The sequence below is a fragment of the Parus major genome, chromosome 10, assembly GCF_001522545.3.
Source record: "Parus major isolate Abel chromosome 10, Parus_major1.1, whole genome shotgun sequence".
NCBI classification, from domain to species: Eukaryota; Metazoa; Chordata; class Aves; order Passeriformes; family Paridae; genus Parus; species Parus major.
The window spans coordinates 12,438,367-12,453,648 of record NC_031779.1 but is presented as its reverse complement, the minus strand read 5'-3'; the positions used below and the strand labels follow the sequence as shown (position 1 = coordinate 12,453,648).

Below are 15,282 nucleotides of genomic sequence, written 5' to 3'. Positions count from 1 at the left end.
TTTTTTTTTTTATTTTTATGTGTGTGTGGTTCCCGGTGGCAGCTCCTGGCCGCCCTGCCCCGGCCGTGCCCGCACCTTGGAGCGGACGACGGACGGACGGACGGATGGCCGGCATCCCCGACGGAGGGATGTTTCTGTCTTTGGTTATCTAGCTGTATGAGTGTTGTGGAGCCATCATAAAGCTAGATAACCGAAAGTAGAAATGACTTCCAGACCTGCTCGCCCAGGGGAAGCGGCCGCACCAGGACCGGCAGTGCAGAGACGGCCCGACTCGCCGCCCTGGGGGCTCCAGGTAAGGGCTGTGGTTCCGCGACCTCCCCATCGGGCCGCCCCGGACAGCCCGGGGCTCCGCGGCAGCTGGCGGGAGGGACGGGGACAGGAAGACGAGCACTCCTCCAGTTCTTCCTTTGCCAAATAAATTCGGGGTTTAATTATCGGATAAACGCACTTGGAAATTCACTCCTAGGCTGCGGGGTGTCGCGGCTCTGGGGGGATGCTGAGAGCGAGCGCCCTCCCCAAATAAATCCTGCCCCCGTCCCACCCTACGGGTCAGATCACGAACCCCCGCAGCTTTTGGCTATCTTTCCTTCTCTCTCTCTCTCTTGCTCTATTTTTTTCGGCTATGGATTTGATCCTGGCCTCCCTTTGGAAGGTCAAGTTGGTGAGAATGTGATCACTTTTCTTGCGTGGTGGCTGTTGCTTTTGTCCGCAGCTGCGGGGGGATGCCCAGGGAAGGGGTCTCGCTGCTGGGTGCACTCCTCCAGCGTGCAGCCGCCCGGCCCTGAGGCTTCTTTGGGAGCCGAGCGCTTGGCAAGGCACAAAGCCTCCCTCACCTCCGCTGCAAGCCCCAGAAGTTGAAACATAATATGTATTACAATGTCTGGCAAATAATAAAAAAAAAAAAAAAAAAAAAAGGTGGAAAAAGAAAGAAAGAAAAGAAAAGAAAAGCAATTGGCACATCTGCATTCCGTTCCCATGGCGACACAAAGCACCGTGCTCTCCGCCGAGCCTCCCCAGCACGTTTTCCCAGCTGGCGTGGGGCGAGCGCCCCTGGCCGGGACCGGGGTCCCCCGGGCCCCCCGGCCCCCTGGGGCAGGCTGGGAGCATCGCCACCGGCCCCTCGCCCGGCGCTGGCCGCTCGCATCCCGCAGGGACGATCTCCGCGCTGCCGCCAACCCACCCGGGTCGTAACAGCTCCGGGAAGGCTGCAGAGAGAAACCTTCCCGTGGCAGGGGTTGCGAGTGGGCTGTCAGCCGCCTCTCTGCCCCCCAGGAGATGCTGCGGGAGATGAGGAGGGCTGGGAAAGACGCTGCCGCGTACCCACTACTCGGCGGGTACCCTGCCCCGTCCTCTCTCTCCTCCGCAGTGGGCATCCCTAGCCGAGGGAGAGGGGAGCTCCGCAGGGCCGAGGCGCCCGTGCCCAGCGGCGTGCGGGGGCGGCGAGAGGTGGGAGCCCCCCGCGCCTCGCAGGCAGGTTCTCCACCTTCCCTTGCACGGGGTAATGGCGTCAGATGCCACGTAGGCCCGCAAAGCTAAATCTGCCTGTGCACCCTTCCAGGGCCAGCAAAGCACCGCCATAACCACAGTAAGGAAAAAGGATCTCAGCCTGAATTTGGCTATACCGGGAGAAAGAAAAGTTCTGAGGAGCTGTTATTATATATTCTAATGAGAAGTCATTGGAGAAATTAAAAAGGGCAGAGAAAGACGAAGACGCCAGCACTAATTCCGCAGGAAGCCTCCCAGGGAAAAGGCTGTGTGAGTGTGAACGCTGAAAAGCATGAAGGCCTGGAATTAGACTATCATTTAGAAAGCGTTACTAATCCGAAGTTACAGCAGTAATTCCATGATTTGCTGGGTCCCACACGCAGCGCCAGAATTAAAGATACGGATTTTCTAGAAATGTAACTCAACTGTGGCACCGAGTCTCGGCAAGATCCGAATGAATCATTCATTCCAAAGGCAGCGAAAGACGTGTCATTAAGAACCAACCTCCTTCTCTCCAGCCCATCTGGAATATGTATACTCGATGCAATCCCAGAAATTGTGGAAGAGATCGGAGGTGGGGAGGAAGGAATGTAGTCCTTTCCCTCCTTTATTATGTTGGCTATTTTTAAGAAATAATTTTCCAATTATTTTCACAATATTGTGAGTGGCGCTCAATTCTTCTCCTATTTATTTTTTCCCCCCTTTCGTGCGCTAGCATCGAGTCAGGTGCAAACGTTTTCAGTGGAGATGCTTTAAAACTAGACTGAACAAAGCAGGAGGGAACTGAGCAAGGTGGTTGATGAATGCATTTATTCCGGAGTAATGATTTGATGGGGGATGGAGGAAAGAAACATTCAAATTCCTAATGAATGTAATTCAGGAGGAATCATTCAACCAGCATGTTAGAGAAAATCTGTTTGGTGGGAGTGTTCTGCACTGGCAGAACCCAGGAGGTATTTCTGTCCCTGGCTTTTGTAATTGCAAAAGGTGAAAATATAAAAAGAGGATCTGAGGGAAAAAAAAATATACACACATATAATAAATGTCTTTGTGTGTGTATATATAAATACATATATATATATAATTTTATGAAATAAAATGGAAGTGTGGAAATCCGTGTCTACATGAGAACTCTTACAAAGGATTGATGCAAGCTTTTTCACCTTGCTATTCAATCAGCTGGTCAGAAACCACTCTTGACTTTTACAATTTTTTTTTTTTTTTTCCTCCACAAAATCACCTCTCCTGAGCTGATTTTTCAGGTATTTTTTCAGGCCATGTACTTGGTACATTACCCCAGAGCAGTTCCCCCGAAGGGGACTGAGACAGGGACTGAGTGATTTGCCCTTTAATGTCCAGGAGAGAGAAATTGCGGTTGAATTTTTTCTGGTGCTTTAAGGCTTTGTTTTTGCCCCCATTGTTGGCATGAACCTATGGGTATCTCGAGGAGGTGTGAAGGCAGCACCCCCTCAATTAACAAGGGAGGTGGCAGTGAGTGATGGGGGACAGCGGTATGAGAATCCCCAGCTCATGAATGCGTGGGTGGGGGGTGAGGCTGTGGATGAAGCCCCCCAGCAAATCTCTGCTTGTGACATACCTGCTGCATTTAGAGAGTCCCTGGCAGCCACCCACAGGTCTCTGCTTTCTGTCTTTTTTTTTTTTTTTAAGTGCCATATTGGAATGGAGGTCCCCAAGGGTCTGTCCTTGGGCCAGGGGTGGATTTTGGCTGGACACTGTTCCCTTTGTGGCTTTGTTTTTTTGCCCTGTTAGGGTAGCTGTTGGTTTGGATGGATCTTTGCCCCTGTGTAGGCAAAACCCAGAAGGGAAGGCGTCTTTTTCAGGCGTGCTGAGATGGGAGTCCAAGTCCCGGCATTCCTGGTTCTTTCTCTTCTCAGTGGGACTCTCCTGGTGGAGATAGGATGCAGCGTAGGCCGAATGTGGGTGAGGTTCCTGGAGCTGGGTTGTGATGTCTTTGTTCTTCAGGCAGAGCTGGGGATGGGCAGAGGGAGACAGAAACAGAAGAATCGGCATGTGCCATTGGGGGATAAATGGAAAATACAGTTAGTGGGTTTTACCCCAGGGAAATGATGCTCTGGGAGATCGCATGCTCCAGCTCACGATTTCCCACCTTTTCCTAATACTTGTCCGCCATGCAGAGGGTTTGGCTTGGTGCATGAGATGAAGGGGGTTTATACCAAATACCGGGGGAAGCCAAACTCACCAAGGCTCAGGGTGAGGTGGAGAAGGGGCTGTTCAGGCCCTGCTGTTTGAAGGAGCTCCCCTGGGAGCCAGGCTGTGTGAGCATGCACGCTTGGTTATGGATGAAATCCCATCAATGGGCATTTTTATGGAACTGGCTGGCAATGGCGAGTTCCACTCTTGAGGCTGGGCTCAGACATTTCTTTTGTCTCTCTTGGCTCCCATGCCCTCCCTACACCCTTGATGCAAACAGAAGGTGCCTCCCTTTACCTGCTGCTGTGCCCTGCCTTTGTCTGTACCGCTGGAGGAAGGGCAGAGCCCAGGAGCTTGGCGGGTCCATCCAACCTGTGGCCATGGATGGGCGCTGCTCGTACCCCAGGGAGGGATCACGGCCGCCTGCTGGAAACGCTCTCGTGTCTGGGTGGAGGGAAGGTGCTGATCTGGCATCTGCCAGCGCTGAGGTGCCTGGCACGTGGCGGTGCACACACACAGCGTTCATGGTGTGGGTACCGCGTGTCGCCCTGCCACACCGCAGCCCCTCAGTCACCCTCAGCTTCTGGATGTCCCCAGGGGCCACCAGTATAAGATGGACATTTGGCTGCCCACGCTGGCTTCCCCAGCACATGGTGCAGGGTGTCACCCTGTCCAGGTCAGGGATTTTGGTGTTTTGTGCCCAAAACCCTGGTTACCTTGGAAAGGTGTTTGCCAGGACCCAAACTGGAAAAAACATCATCTTGGGATTCTCACCATCCCTCTGTCCCTCTGAGTGCACATGTTTGTGACCAGAGCTTGCATGCGAGGCTGGGCCATCACACTGCCCACAGCCGGGATCCCGCAAGGAGTCAGGACGAGGTTCTGGCTTTCGTGTTTTCTAATACTTATTCAGGGGCTCAGGTTTGGTTAGGAGCGTTTGCCTCGAAAGCTGAGGAGTGGGGGTAAAAAAAAGAAAATGGGGGGAGCAAAAGAACACAATCTCCGGCAGTTAGCTGTCTCTTGGAAACTCAGCTTGCTGTTCCTATAGAGGCTTTCTCTTTTCCTTCACCCTGGTCTGGCCTTAAGTACCACTTTAAGCGGGCTTTGCTCATTCACATCCAGGCTCCTTAGAGCAATTGAGCCCGCGGGGGTTTGAAAAGAAGGGACAGTCCTTCAATGGCAGGACCTTGGGCCAGGCTAATTGGTTTTGGTTCAAGGGGATACTGGATTTGTGAAAAGCCCAAAGACATCTTTCCCACGCCAAATCCCGGCTCTTCAGAGGGGGAAGTGAGGGGTGCTAGGTGGAGAAGGGAGCTGAAAGAAAGATGGTTTAGTTGAGGAACCTTGTAAGGAGCAGGACGCCCCGCAGCCTCGGCAGGGATGGGTGCAGCCGGGGGCAGCGCCAGGGCGGCACAGCAGCAGGGCACAGTGCCCTTCCTCCTCGGACAGCAGTGGCTGGCTCCCGGTGGCATGCTGGCAACAGTGGCCTGGTTTCATTAAAACCAGGCTTTTTCAGTGCATGCCAGACTCCCATGGAGATGCCACAAATGCAGGAAGGATGGGACATGAGTCCAGAAATCAAATCGTGTCTGTGTGCTCACCTGTGCAGCCATGGGGGGAATTTTTTGAGGTCTCTTGTATCTCATTTTGATTTAGGAATTTATTTATTTTTAAACATTGACTCTCTCTGGCACCATTCCAGCAGTCCCACGACCTTTACTCTCCCCAATCCATAAAAATCACTTAATTATTGGGCTGAAAATCAAGGCTTGGAAACAAAGCCAGCTTATGGGACCATCAGTTCTTGATATATTTCCTGAGAGGACATATTTCTGGGCACCTTCAGAGCAGAGCACGCAGCTTGTTGGATATGAGATATCAAGGCATTATTTATTGAGGAAGTCTTCACACTCCCTCATCTGTTATAATTAACTGATGACATTTTTTCTTAGGTTCAAAATATGGTGAAAAAGTATAATTAGCACGAAGCTGAGGCACTGCATTAAAATGTCTCCTATAGTTAATGTAGGGTAGTCGTGCTATTTATTATAGGAGGAGCTGGCTCTGACCTCTGTGTTGCCTAACACTTTTTATTGTAAAGATTCTTGAACTTTTTTTTCTTTTTGAGAACCTCTGACACTCCCATTGTTTGCTGTGGGCCCTTGAAATTCGTCTGGGGGAAGCTCTTCGAGTCGAGAAATGCCTATTCTTTGTCCCTTAAATTCCTTTCAGGTTTAGCTGAATTATGAATTGTTCAGAATCGCGATTTCCCTTCGCTTGCATCTTGATGGGGGGGGAAAAAAATGAAAATTTATTGTTTCCCTGGAATAATAATAACAGATGAGGACCAGGGTAAAACCATGGACTCCCACCACTTTATTGCAGAGCTCTGGACCAGCCAGGGAAGGTGGGAGGGTGTTCACATCCAGCTCCATCACCCCTTTCCACCTTTAGGTCATATCCTTCCAGCACAGACCCTTCTCCTGGGAGAAAACTCCTCCGTGTTCTGGTGCCAGGAGGAAAACAGAAAGGGTGTGTGGGTGCACTGGCCTGGGCACTGCCAGCCCCAGCAGTCCCCTTCTCTGCCAGCCCCGGGAGAGCTGCCTTCTGCCGCTGCCAGATAACATTAGTCCTGTATTTCATAGTGGCAGAAATCTGTGCCGAGGCTTGGGGCTTGAAATCTCTCTGCCCGCACAGGATGAAGCAGGGATGGGTGAGGGGTGGAGGAAAGGGAATTTGTTACACTTGCCTACAATTGTTTTTCTTTTTGCTTATATAAACAATCTATTATTTATTAGCTATAAATAATGCATTTTTCTGTATGTTTAGAATGCACGTGATTTCTGTATATTAAAAATGTACATGGTTGAAGGCACCAAAGCGAGTGCTGGCAAGTCGGGGGGTACCTGATTTCATTTTGACCATGAGGCGTTAATTCAGCCGCTCCCTGCCCATGCCCTTACGAGGCTGACGACACGGTCACAGCCTATTTTTAGCTCAGTCCCTCTTTTCCTGTCCAGAGTGGCTGCACAGCGAGGTGGAATTAAGGTTGCATGGACAGCCATAAATTGGACACTTCCTAACTTTGAAGTGCTTGACCACGCAATCTAAGCGAGGGCTCTTCAGGGCAGTATTTCTGCATGTGGTATTAACTGCATTGGCTGGGGATGTCAAACACAGGGGTAGAGAAGCTGTAGAGCAGAAAAGACCTATCAGACTATTGAAAGTGTTTGTTTGAATAGGTGGGGGAGTCAACAGAGCCTACACTTGATTTGAGCTAAATGGCCAAGAAGATATCTCCAAGCTGAGAGGGGGAAAGCCTTTGTTCCTTCAGTCCCTGCCTTGATGTTTTCTTTGCCTTTGGTTTTCCCTCATTCCCTCCTAAGGAGGTTTGGGCTCCTGCTCTTGAGGAACCTTTGGCTTGCGTAGTGAATTTATGTGCTGGTGGAAGCGAGGGTGTCCCTAGGAATGTGCACACACACGCACGCTCCCGTCATCGCACCAGCAGACGTGTGCTACCAGCTCGCAGGTACTTGCTGATTGGCGTCCCTGCCTTGTCTTGCCTTGCCTTGCACACTCCCTCTTTCCCATGTCACTGTCAGGAGCCATTCCACATGTTGGAGGGAAAGGAGAGGCCTTTGTGTTTTACACAGAAAGGATAATCTCTTTTTTAGCTGCTGGAAGAATTACTCCAAAGGTGATTTTACGCAAAGCATATTTGTCTTTGCTTGAAATAGCACTTTTTTGTTTTCTTTTTTTCCTTTGTTTACTGGTGGGTATCTCCATTCTGGCTCTCAGTAGGATGCTTGGCTGTCTGTTTTTGAGTGGAATGGACACCTTGAGCAAATCAGTCTGGAAAGTAAGCAGCCCTTTGTTTTACTTTCCGAGGTATAATGCAGTCACAGCCCCTTGCACATACCTTGTGCCGATACCAGAGCACTCTCCCCCAGCTGGCAGTGTATTTGCCCTGGGTTATAATTATTTGACCGAGCAATTTTGTGCTTCCAGAATTCCTGGAACCTGATGCCTGCCTGAGGCTGTTTCTGGATCGGCACAGGTATCTAAATGTCCTGTGTTTGGGTTTCCATTGTTTGGGTTTGGCTTGTGTTTCATGAGCATCTCTTTCGTAACTTTCCCCCTCTCTCCTGCCTCTCAGTTCAGCAAAGGGCCTGTCTATCTGAATGCAGGCAATAAACATCTGTTCTCACCCTCACTTCTGTTAATGAGATAGAGACAGGTAAGCATCACACATACCAACTTCCCTGCTCTCAGCAACATCAAGGAAACGGTGACAAGCTATTAATGGAAAGTGATGGTCTGGGTGCTAATTAGTGCTTCCTTTTCAACTTTTACCTACATGTCTGCCGAGATGCCCATCCCAGCCTCTCCTCTCTCCCTGCATCCCTTTGTTTCCAGCATGTTCTGTGTTCTCTGTGCACATCCCATGTCAAAGAGTCTTCTCTATTTTTTTCCCTACCGATCACTTTCTGCATCCCTTCATTCCATTTTTTTTCCTCTTCCCTGGCACCCTTATTCTCCTGTGGTTGTTCCAGCCAAAGAATAAGCATGATATTATAGTAGGATCTGGAAGCTTGGGGATGGGACATGTGAAGTTGGTAAGGAATTGCTCATCTTCATCACTGGGTAGTAATATTTGCTTGTGGCACAAGTGCACAGGGTCAAATTACCCGGGGGATGTGAGGTCAGAGATCTATCCCCTCTTCCCACAGGTAATGCTGTAGGGAGCCTCCCAGCAGCTCACAGGTCTTGATCATGGAGCAATTAGTATTTAAAGTAGATCTTCTGGTAATGCCCAGAGACCAAGTAGGACAGGCCTCCATGGTGTGAGCCTGCAGGAGATGACAGGTCCTGCCCCAGAGAGTTTGTGATCTAAACCCTAAATGGTTTTGCTGTCCACCAGCCTCTGGTTTTTTAATGGCTGGGTTTTGAGATCCACCCCAATTTATGCTGCAGCAGAAACATGATTCCTGGTCTCAGCTTGGTGCCCGGTCTCTCCCGTTTCTCTTTCTTCTGGTCCCTGGGCTCTGCCCCTTCCCCAAGGACACTAATCATCCCCTCCTCACCTTTTCTGCACGGGCTGTGGGTTTCTTGCTGCCAGGCTTGTGTCCCAAGGAGCTGCCTAATCTGCCCCTGTCATTCCCAGTCACAGGCTCCGCACACACCATAGCTTTATGGGGGAATGCTTGCAGGGCAGTGGGAAGAGGCAGCCATGGTTTGCACATCAGCTAATTAATTTTCATGACTGAACGATGCTGCCTGGTCTCTTGTTTATACTCCTCGCCTCTCCCCTTCTCCCCCTCCTCGCTGACACACACACAAGACGACACATCTCGTAGGAACGTCAGCATCCTTCCACAGCCTTGAGACGCGAGCGGTTATTCTGTTGGCTTGTCAAACGTGGGTTTCCCTGCTTCATGGTACACAGGGGCCCCCTGTTTCACATTTGCTGATTCTTATTAGACCCAGCGCGCCAGGGCCCTGTCTCTCCCTGCAAAGCAACGCGCCGCATCCCATCCATAAATCCAACCCTGGAACAAAGCCTCTTCTACCCTGCCCCATATTTCTACCCAGCCTGCCCGCTTTCCCCTCTCTCTCTCTCTCCCCCTCTCCCGTGCTGAAGGTTTCCTAGTGCCAGGGAGATATGATAATTCTTGTGAAGAGAGCATGAAATGCCTCTGCTCTTTGTGTCTGTTTAATTCAATGAGAATCCCAGCCCCAGATGTCATGAATGGTGGGCTTTGTGCTGGCCCTTCCTAAGCCCTAACCGCCAGCCCAGCTCTCTGTCTTTCTTGTTTCCCACCACTGGATACTGATTAACAAACTAAATTATTTTTCCTCCCTAATGATGTTTTCCCACTTTGCCCACCAGGCTGGAAGAAGCCACGGGGAGGAAAGAGTTTGTGCAAAGGATGAGATAGCCAGGGAGAAAATTAAAGAGACAGTGTTGCTGTCTGGGCTCTGGCAATGCAGGTCCACTCGGCTTTATTTCCTTATTAGAGAACGGGGTCGTGTCTGGCTGTATTTTACGTGGCTGGGTGTATTTCAGCCGAGGGATGGGCTTGGAAGCATCTGCACAACGTATGCTCTGGAGCATGCCAAGGTCTGTAACTCACTTGCAATTGTGTGTGCAAGTTTGCACGGCCCCAAATTTAAGGTCTCTTTTCCAAACGTGAGTGACATGTGGTAATTACTTGACATCCGTCCATGCATATGGGAACCTCTTTCTAATTGAGACAAATTCTCTTTTCCTTAATCAGACATGACTGAGAGTTCGTGGAGTGGGATGCCTTGGGAAGGGCTGGGACGTCTCCACCTGTGCAAGGAGAGGTGAGTCCCTGGATGTCTTGCTGAAGGATCGAGTCCAACTCATGTGTGGGAGACCAGCTCTTTTACCTGATCCCTCCCTCCCTCCCACAGCCAAATTCCCAGCCAGGCTTTTGAAACAGAGCCAGTTGTTAGCTGCTGCTAGAGAAGACCAGCAGTGATAATCCAGGGAGCCTGGATGGAGGTAGAGGCAGGTGGCCACGGCAGGATTGTGCAGGGCCACTTGCTTCTTGGAGCCCAGCAGTGCCTCCTTGCTGGACACTGGCGAAGCTGTGTCCAGCAAACACCCTCCTGGAGCAGTAAAAGAGGATGGGTGTCGACCCTGTGGGTAGAAAAGATGGTAGGGAGGGAGAGAACCTTTTAACAACTATCTAGGGGTCTGAGCTGTGCCACTGAGAGTCATTGAGAGGGTGTTGGTTCGGCATTTTGATTTTAAAAAAACCCCAAACAAACAGAAAAAATAGAGAAGTCCCTGTGTTGGTGGTGTGGACTTCTCTCAGCTGGGACACGGGTGGGGACAGGTCTGATGGACAGGGCACGACAGAGAGCTGGGTGTGCTTGGGAAGGCTCTACAGTGGTGCAGTGCTCAGCCCTGTATTTATCAGACAATACAATATATGTATTTATCTCTCACAATTGAGAGCTTGAGTCAGAGAGGCCCAGAGCCTTGTCTTTCCCTGTGCAGATCTGGGAGGCTTGTGCAGGCTCATGTTGAGCGGCTGCTCCTGTCAGAGCCACGCCAGTGCTGCAGTACCCAGCCATGGTTCCCCTTTTCCTCAGCTTTGACTCGAAGGGGGAATAAACAGGGAAAAGGGAGCTGCTTGCCTGCACCCACCAAGCCCCTGCAAGCACACCCACTGCATCCAGCAGAGCACTGCCTTGCGTATGGCCTTTGCTTCCCACTGCAGTCACATCTGACCCTTATTACTTCTGCAAGTTAGAACAAGGCAGGAAAAATGGCTGTGCAGTGAGTTTCTTCATGCGCCAGGATTTATTAAGAACAATAGGGGAAATCAATCCATCTATGTAGAATACATCGCAGGCTGCAATGGGATAAAGCATTTATTCCGCTCTTGAAGGGTAGAGCTATAACTCATGGGAGGCAAAACCCTTAGTGCTCTGGAGTCCCTTCCCTTCATGTGTGCAAAGAAATGCTTTAGCCCATGGCAACCTACCAGCTATTGAATTTGTGTGGAGAATCTGCCGTCCTTCCCCTTTGCCGGCCCCTTTTTGGAAGGCGAGTCACTCATTAAAACACACCTCTGGAAAAATGAAGGGGCTGTCGGTTCGAAGGCATCTCTGCATCTCGGTTTTACTTTAAACAGAAAGGGAATAGAAATGTCTCAGTGATTTAAAAGCGACCCCCCACCAATTTTGAATGGACAGATTGTGCTTTAACCAACGCAGGATTTGCTGCAACTTTCTGCTGATGCCCAAGGACCAGGCACTGCAATTATAGCAGAGAGGGATGGGTTGGGGTGTTGTGACAAGGCGAGATGCTGTGCAGGGAGATGTGTGTTGTGCAGCTGAACACCTCCAGTGCTGACTAGATAGATGTGTGTGTATATATATAAGTACTCCCTGTGCCCAGATCTCTGCTCGTGGCAGAAGGCATGCGGTGCAAAGACTGGAGCAGTAGTTAGCAGGGGCAAAAGGTGACCAGGATTTGTTATAATCTTTCTGGGTGTGAGAGAGTGTGAAGCTGGGGGAGGTCGGTTGGGTGGCATTAATAGTGAAATGGTATTTTCACTAAGCCTATTTTCACTGGGTCTAATCTATGTTGTGGGAAGAGGATCTCTTCCATAGGGCAGACCCAGCGAGGCTGGTGAGCTGTTTGGAGGGGTCTGGGCTGCCAAGGAGTGCGGGCAGTGGGAAACGAGGCAATTGAGCAGACACGTCAGACGGCCTTCCTCAGCAGAGATGACTTGGTAGGTAGCGTGCTGTTGGGCAGATGGGGTTAATTCTTACACCCAAATCAAAAGGCAACCGAGGGGGGAATGTTTTATTAATGAAAGCAGCCCTTTGTGAGTATTCCTCCCGAGGCACGTTCCCTCCACCCGCTGCCTTCCCCCCTGGCTGCTGTCTGGCCCCATGTCTTGCTCAGTACCTGCTCAGCTGCCACTCACCCACTGATAGGTTTCATCAAGAAATGTCTCCATATGGGTCTGAGTCCTGAACCTGGGTATGTGGAATGGGAGGAGGAGGAGGAGGAGGAGGAGAGATGAGTCCTTGGCCATGCTGGAGACAGGGTTTGCCACAGGCAGGCAGAGCTTGGGCTGTCACAGGTTGCACATCAGCCCATTGATTGCTGCAATGGTGCTGCAGGAGTCACCTCTTGCTGGCACTGAAGAGTAAGAGAAACTGAGTGCAAGGTAAACTGCAGGTTGAAAGTGGGTACTTCAATGGGTAGGGGATGAAAGGAAGAGCTGGAGGTTGGGTTGGTGAGGTTGGAAGGGCCTTGCCCACCATCCAGTTCCCATCCCATCACCTCTCTGCCTGCCAAGCAATGGGCTCAAGAGAAGAGCAGGGGATGCCCAGAAAGCAGCCTCTCCTGGTCTTTCTTACCATGCTGTCTCCCTGTGCTCATGTCCTCGGGGGCCCTGGACACCTTGTTCTGTTGAAGGACAGGGCCGTGGGAGTGGCAAGCGCTGCGTGTGGAGATTATTTCTGTCGCTTTGTTAAAAATAAAACAAAAGCTGGTTTATGACAATTGATTCAGGAGAAAGAGGAAGTGGAGCTCAATTCCCAGAGCTCCTTTTAGCAAGGCTCTGCATGCGCGCGCGTGTGTCGTACGCGTGTCAGAACTGAGCACCCACGGAAGGCCGGGTCGGGAAACCTCACATGGAAGCGGGGAAAAGACCCCAGTGCATGGCTGCTTCCCTGAGGGAACCCCCGCAGGGCTAATGTTTGATCTGAGGCTCCGTTGTACTCCTCTGAAACCTTGGGATGTCAGGAGCTCGAAGGGAGCCTGGGATGGAAGAGGATGCTATTTGCATTTTCCTATGAATGCATCTATTTGTATAAATCTGGTGTCTCTGTGCATGCGCACACTCCCCTACGCATGCATTTGTTTGAAGAGCAACACACTGTCCCCGTAGTGTTCTCTGCTCAGGGCCAGAACTGGTTAGTCTGAAATTCAAACTCTTCCTGGAAGAGCTACAACTCCCCTCCCCGCTTCAAATCTAGCAATGGCTATGGACATAGGAGTCCCGAGATGGTTCACCATGCGATAGCAGAGTTTCGTTGTGGGGGATGAAGGCTCCCCCTTTCAAATTTGCACAGACATCAAAAGAGTCTGGAAGGTTCAAACAGATCACAACGTAATCAAAATGCCAAGCCACCGTCTGCTTCTGCCTTTGGGTTGACAAGCAGGATTAGCACCCAAGGGAAGCAGGGTGTAATAGTGTTTCACGGGCACTGTGAACAGCCCAGGAGTGTGCGGAGTACAGAAAGGTTAGCCGAAGGGCAGGTCTAGCTACAGACGTAGGGTTGGGGGGCGGATTTTAAAGCTAGGAGTTGTACGCGTACGACCTCCGTGGGTATTTACTTCAGCAGAAGGCAGGACTCTCCTGCATACCAGTGATGTCACGCTGGAAGCAGTTTAAGCTAAACTGGAGAAAGCCAGTTTAAGAGTGGAGATGTGCACCAGCGTGGCGAGGAGCAGCAGCAGTTGACCTATAGTGCTGTCATTATAATGGTGTGGTTTTCCGTGTAGACAACCCTGGAGCGGAGCAGCTAGCCTGCCATCCCTTATGTTTCACTGTCTAGCTGAGATGTATAACATGGCCCTGCCTGCATGCGGTTGCAATCAACCTCTAGTTCTCCACAGAGTACTGGAGCAGATGCCGAATTTTCAACGTGCGTTGTGTGCCTATTGCACCGTGTGAAATAGTCCCATCATAGCTAAAGACACATGAAATGCTTCACAAATACTGCTTTAGTGTCAGTAATTGCTGGTCTTGTCCTGAGGGCAGCCGGAGACCAGAGATGAGGGTTCCTTGGTTGGTATTTGGTGTGGCTCATTTGGAGAACTGAGAAACGCTGGTGTGCCCACTGTAAAGCTCCCATGGAGTGAGAAATGTATCTGTAGCTTTGTCTGTGTCATTTGTGTAACCACGCGTTTTATAACTGACCTTGTTTTAAATTTGTGTTAAATTAAGGTTTAGGAATCTCACGTCTTCTTTACTGATATCTCTGCAGTTTTGATTTGGGATTTATTTTGTTTTAGCCAGGAGAAAGGCATAATTTGCCCATAACTCACTCTCTGATGGCTGGACAGGTGGCATCTTGCCTTGTAGCTCTCAGAATACTCTATCTGTCCAGGGCATGTCTTCCAGGGCCAGTCCCTGGCAGCCTTCAGAGCTCACCGGGACACAGTGAGGCAGGCGGATGCCTGTGTGGGGATAGGCCCACTTGTGTCCAACGGTAAAGCCATGGCAAGGGCACAGCCGCGTCTCTGGCCACGAGCAGGGCCCCGCCTTGTGTGCTGCCTGGTGAAAGAGAAGTGTACCAAGATTGTTCCAGCCAGGAGAGCTGGGGAAAGAGCTGTGGGAGTGCCGCATGCCCAGCGCCTTGGCACCGTGAGCAGGGCCAGGGCTAAGATGGCCGCTCGCCAGCGCACTCTGGTCCACCATGGCAACTCCTTTTCTCCTGGAGCTCCCCTTTACTGGCTGCCACTGCTCCCGGGTGCCCACTGCCTCGGGGCTGGCGGAGGGGAGCCCACTGGGATGGGCCAGCTGAGGGCCTGAGGCAGCGTGGGCCCCGGCGGCCATTTTGCGGGAGGCGAGCGCCGCCTGTAAGATGGCCGCATGGGCATGAGGTGGGGTGCAGCGCTGCCTTGTCCTCGCCACGCTGCCTCCCTCACGCCGTCCCCTCCTTATCTTGCTAATTACCGATGAAGGCAGAACAATAACGGGAGCTGGCATGCCCCAGTTCTTTCTCTGCCACCTCCTTCCTCGGGAGGAAAATCTGCGCGCACACCTCCCCCCCACCGCCCGCCAGCCCCTCTGTGATATTAACTGAATTAACATACTTCCTAATTTGCCCTGTGTTTTTCCTGCGCCTGCTCCCAGCCGCCTCGTCATGGCTTCTCCAACTGGTGGGGAAGAAGCGAGTGCGTTCATCCCCTCCGCTCGTTTGGTTGTATGCGAAAAATCCTTAATGACATCTAAAAGGGGTGGCGGGACAATAGCCCACGCGGGGTTTGGCAGGAGACGTGCGATATTTACCCCGCCAGACCATCCTCGCTGCCTCTTTGCCGAGGGATTACGACGGCCGCCG

General features: G+C 51.2%; 1 long non-coding RNA gene across 3 annotated transcripts in view; it reads left to right on the top strand.

Moving 5' to 3' along the window:
• The window catches only part of LOC107209492, a 40,320-nt gene that overhangs the window by 4,890 nt on the left and 20,148 nt on the right, over positions 1–15,282 (top strand). The window contains exons 2-4 of one of the 3 annotated variants that reach the window (XR_001523613.1): positions 43–292; positions 1,559–7,714; positions 9,936–10,005. This is a non-coding gene — a long non-coding RNA (uncharacterized LOC107209492). The remainder of the gene's footprint in view (positions 1–42; positions 293–1,558; positions 7,715–9,935; positions 10,006–15,282) is intronic. The other 2 variants (XR_001523616.2, XR_001523615.2) reach the window with 2 other exon arrangements.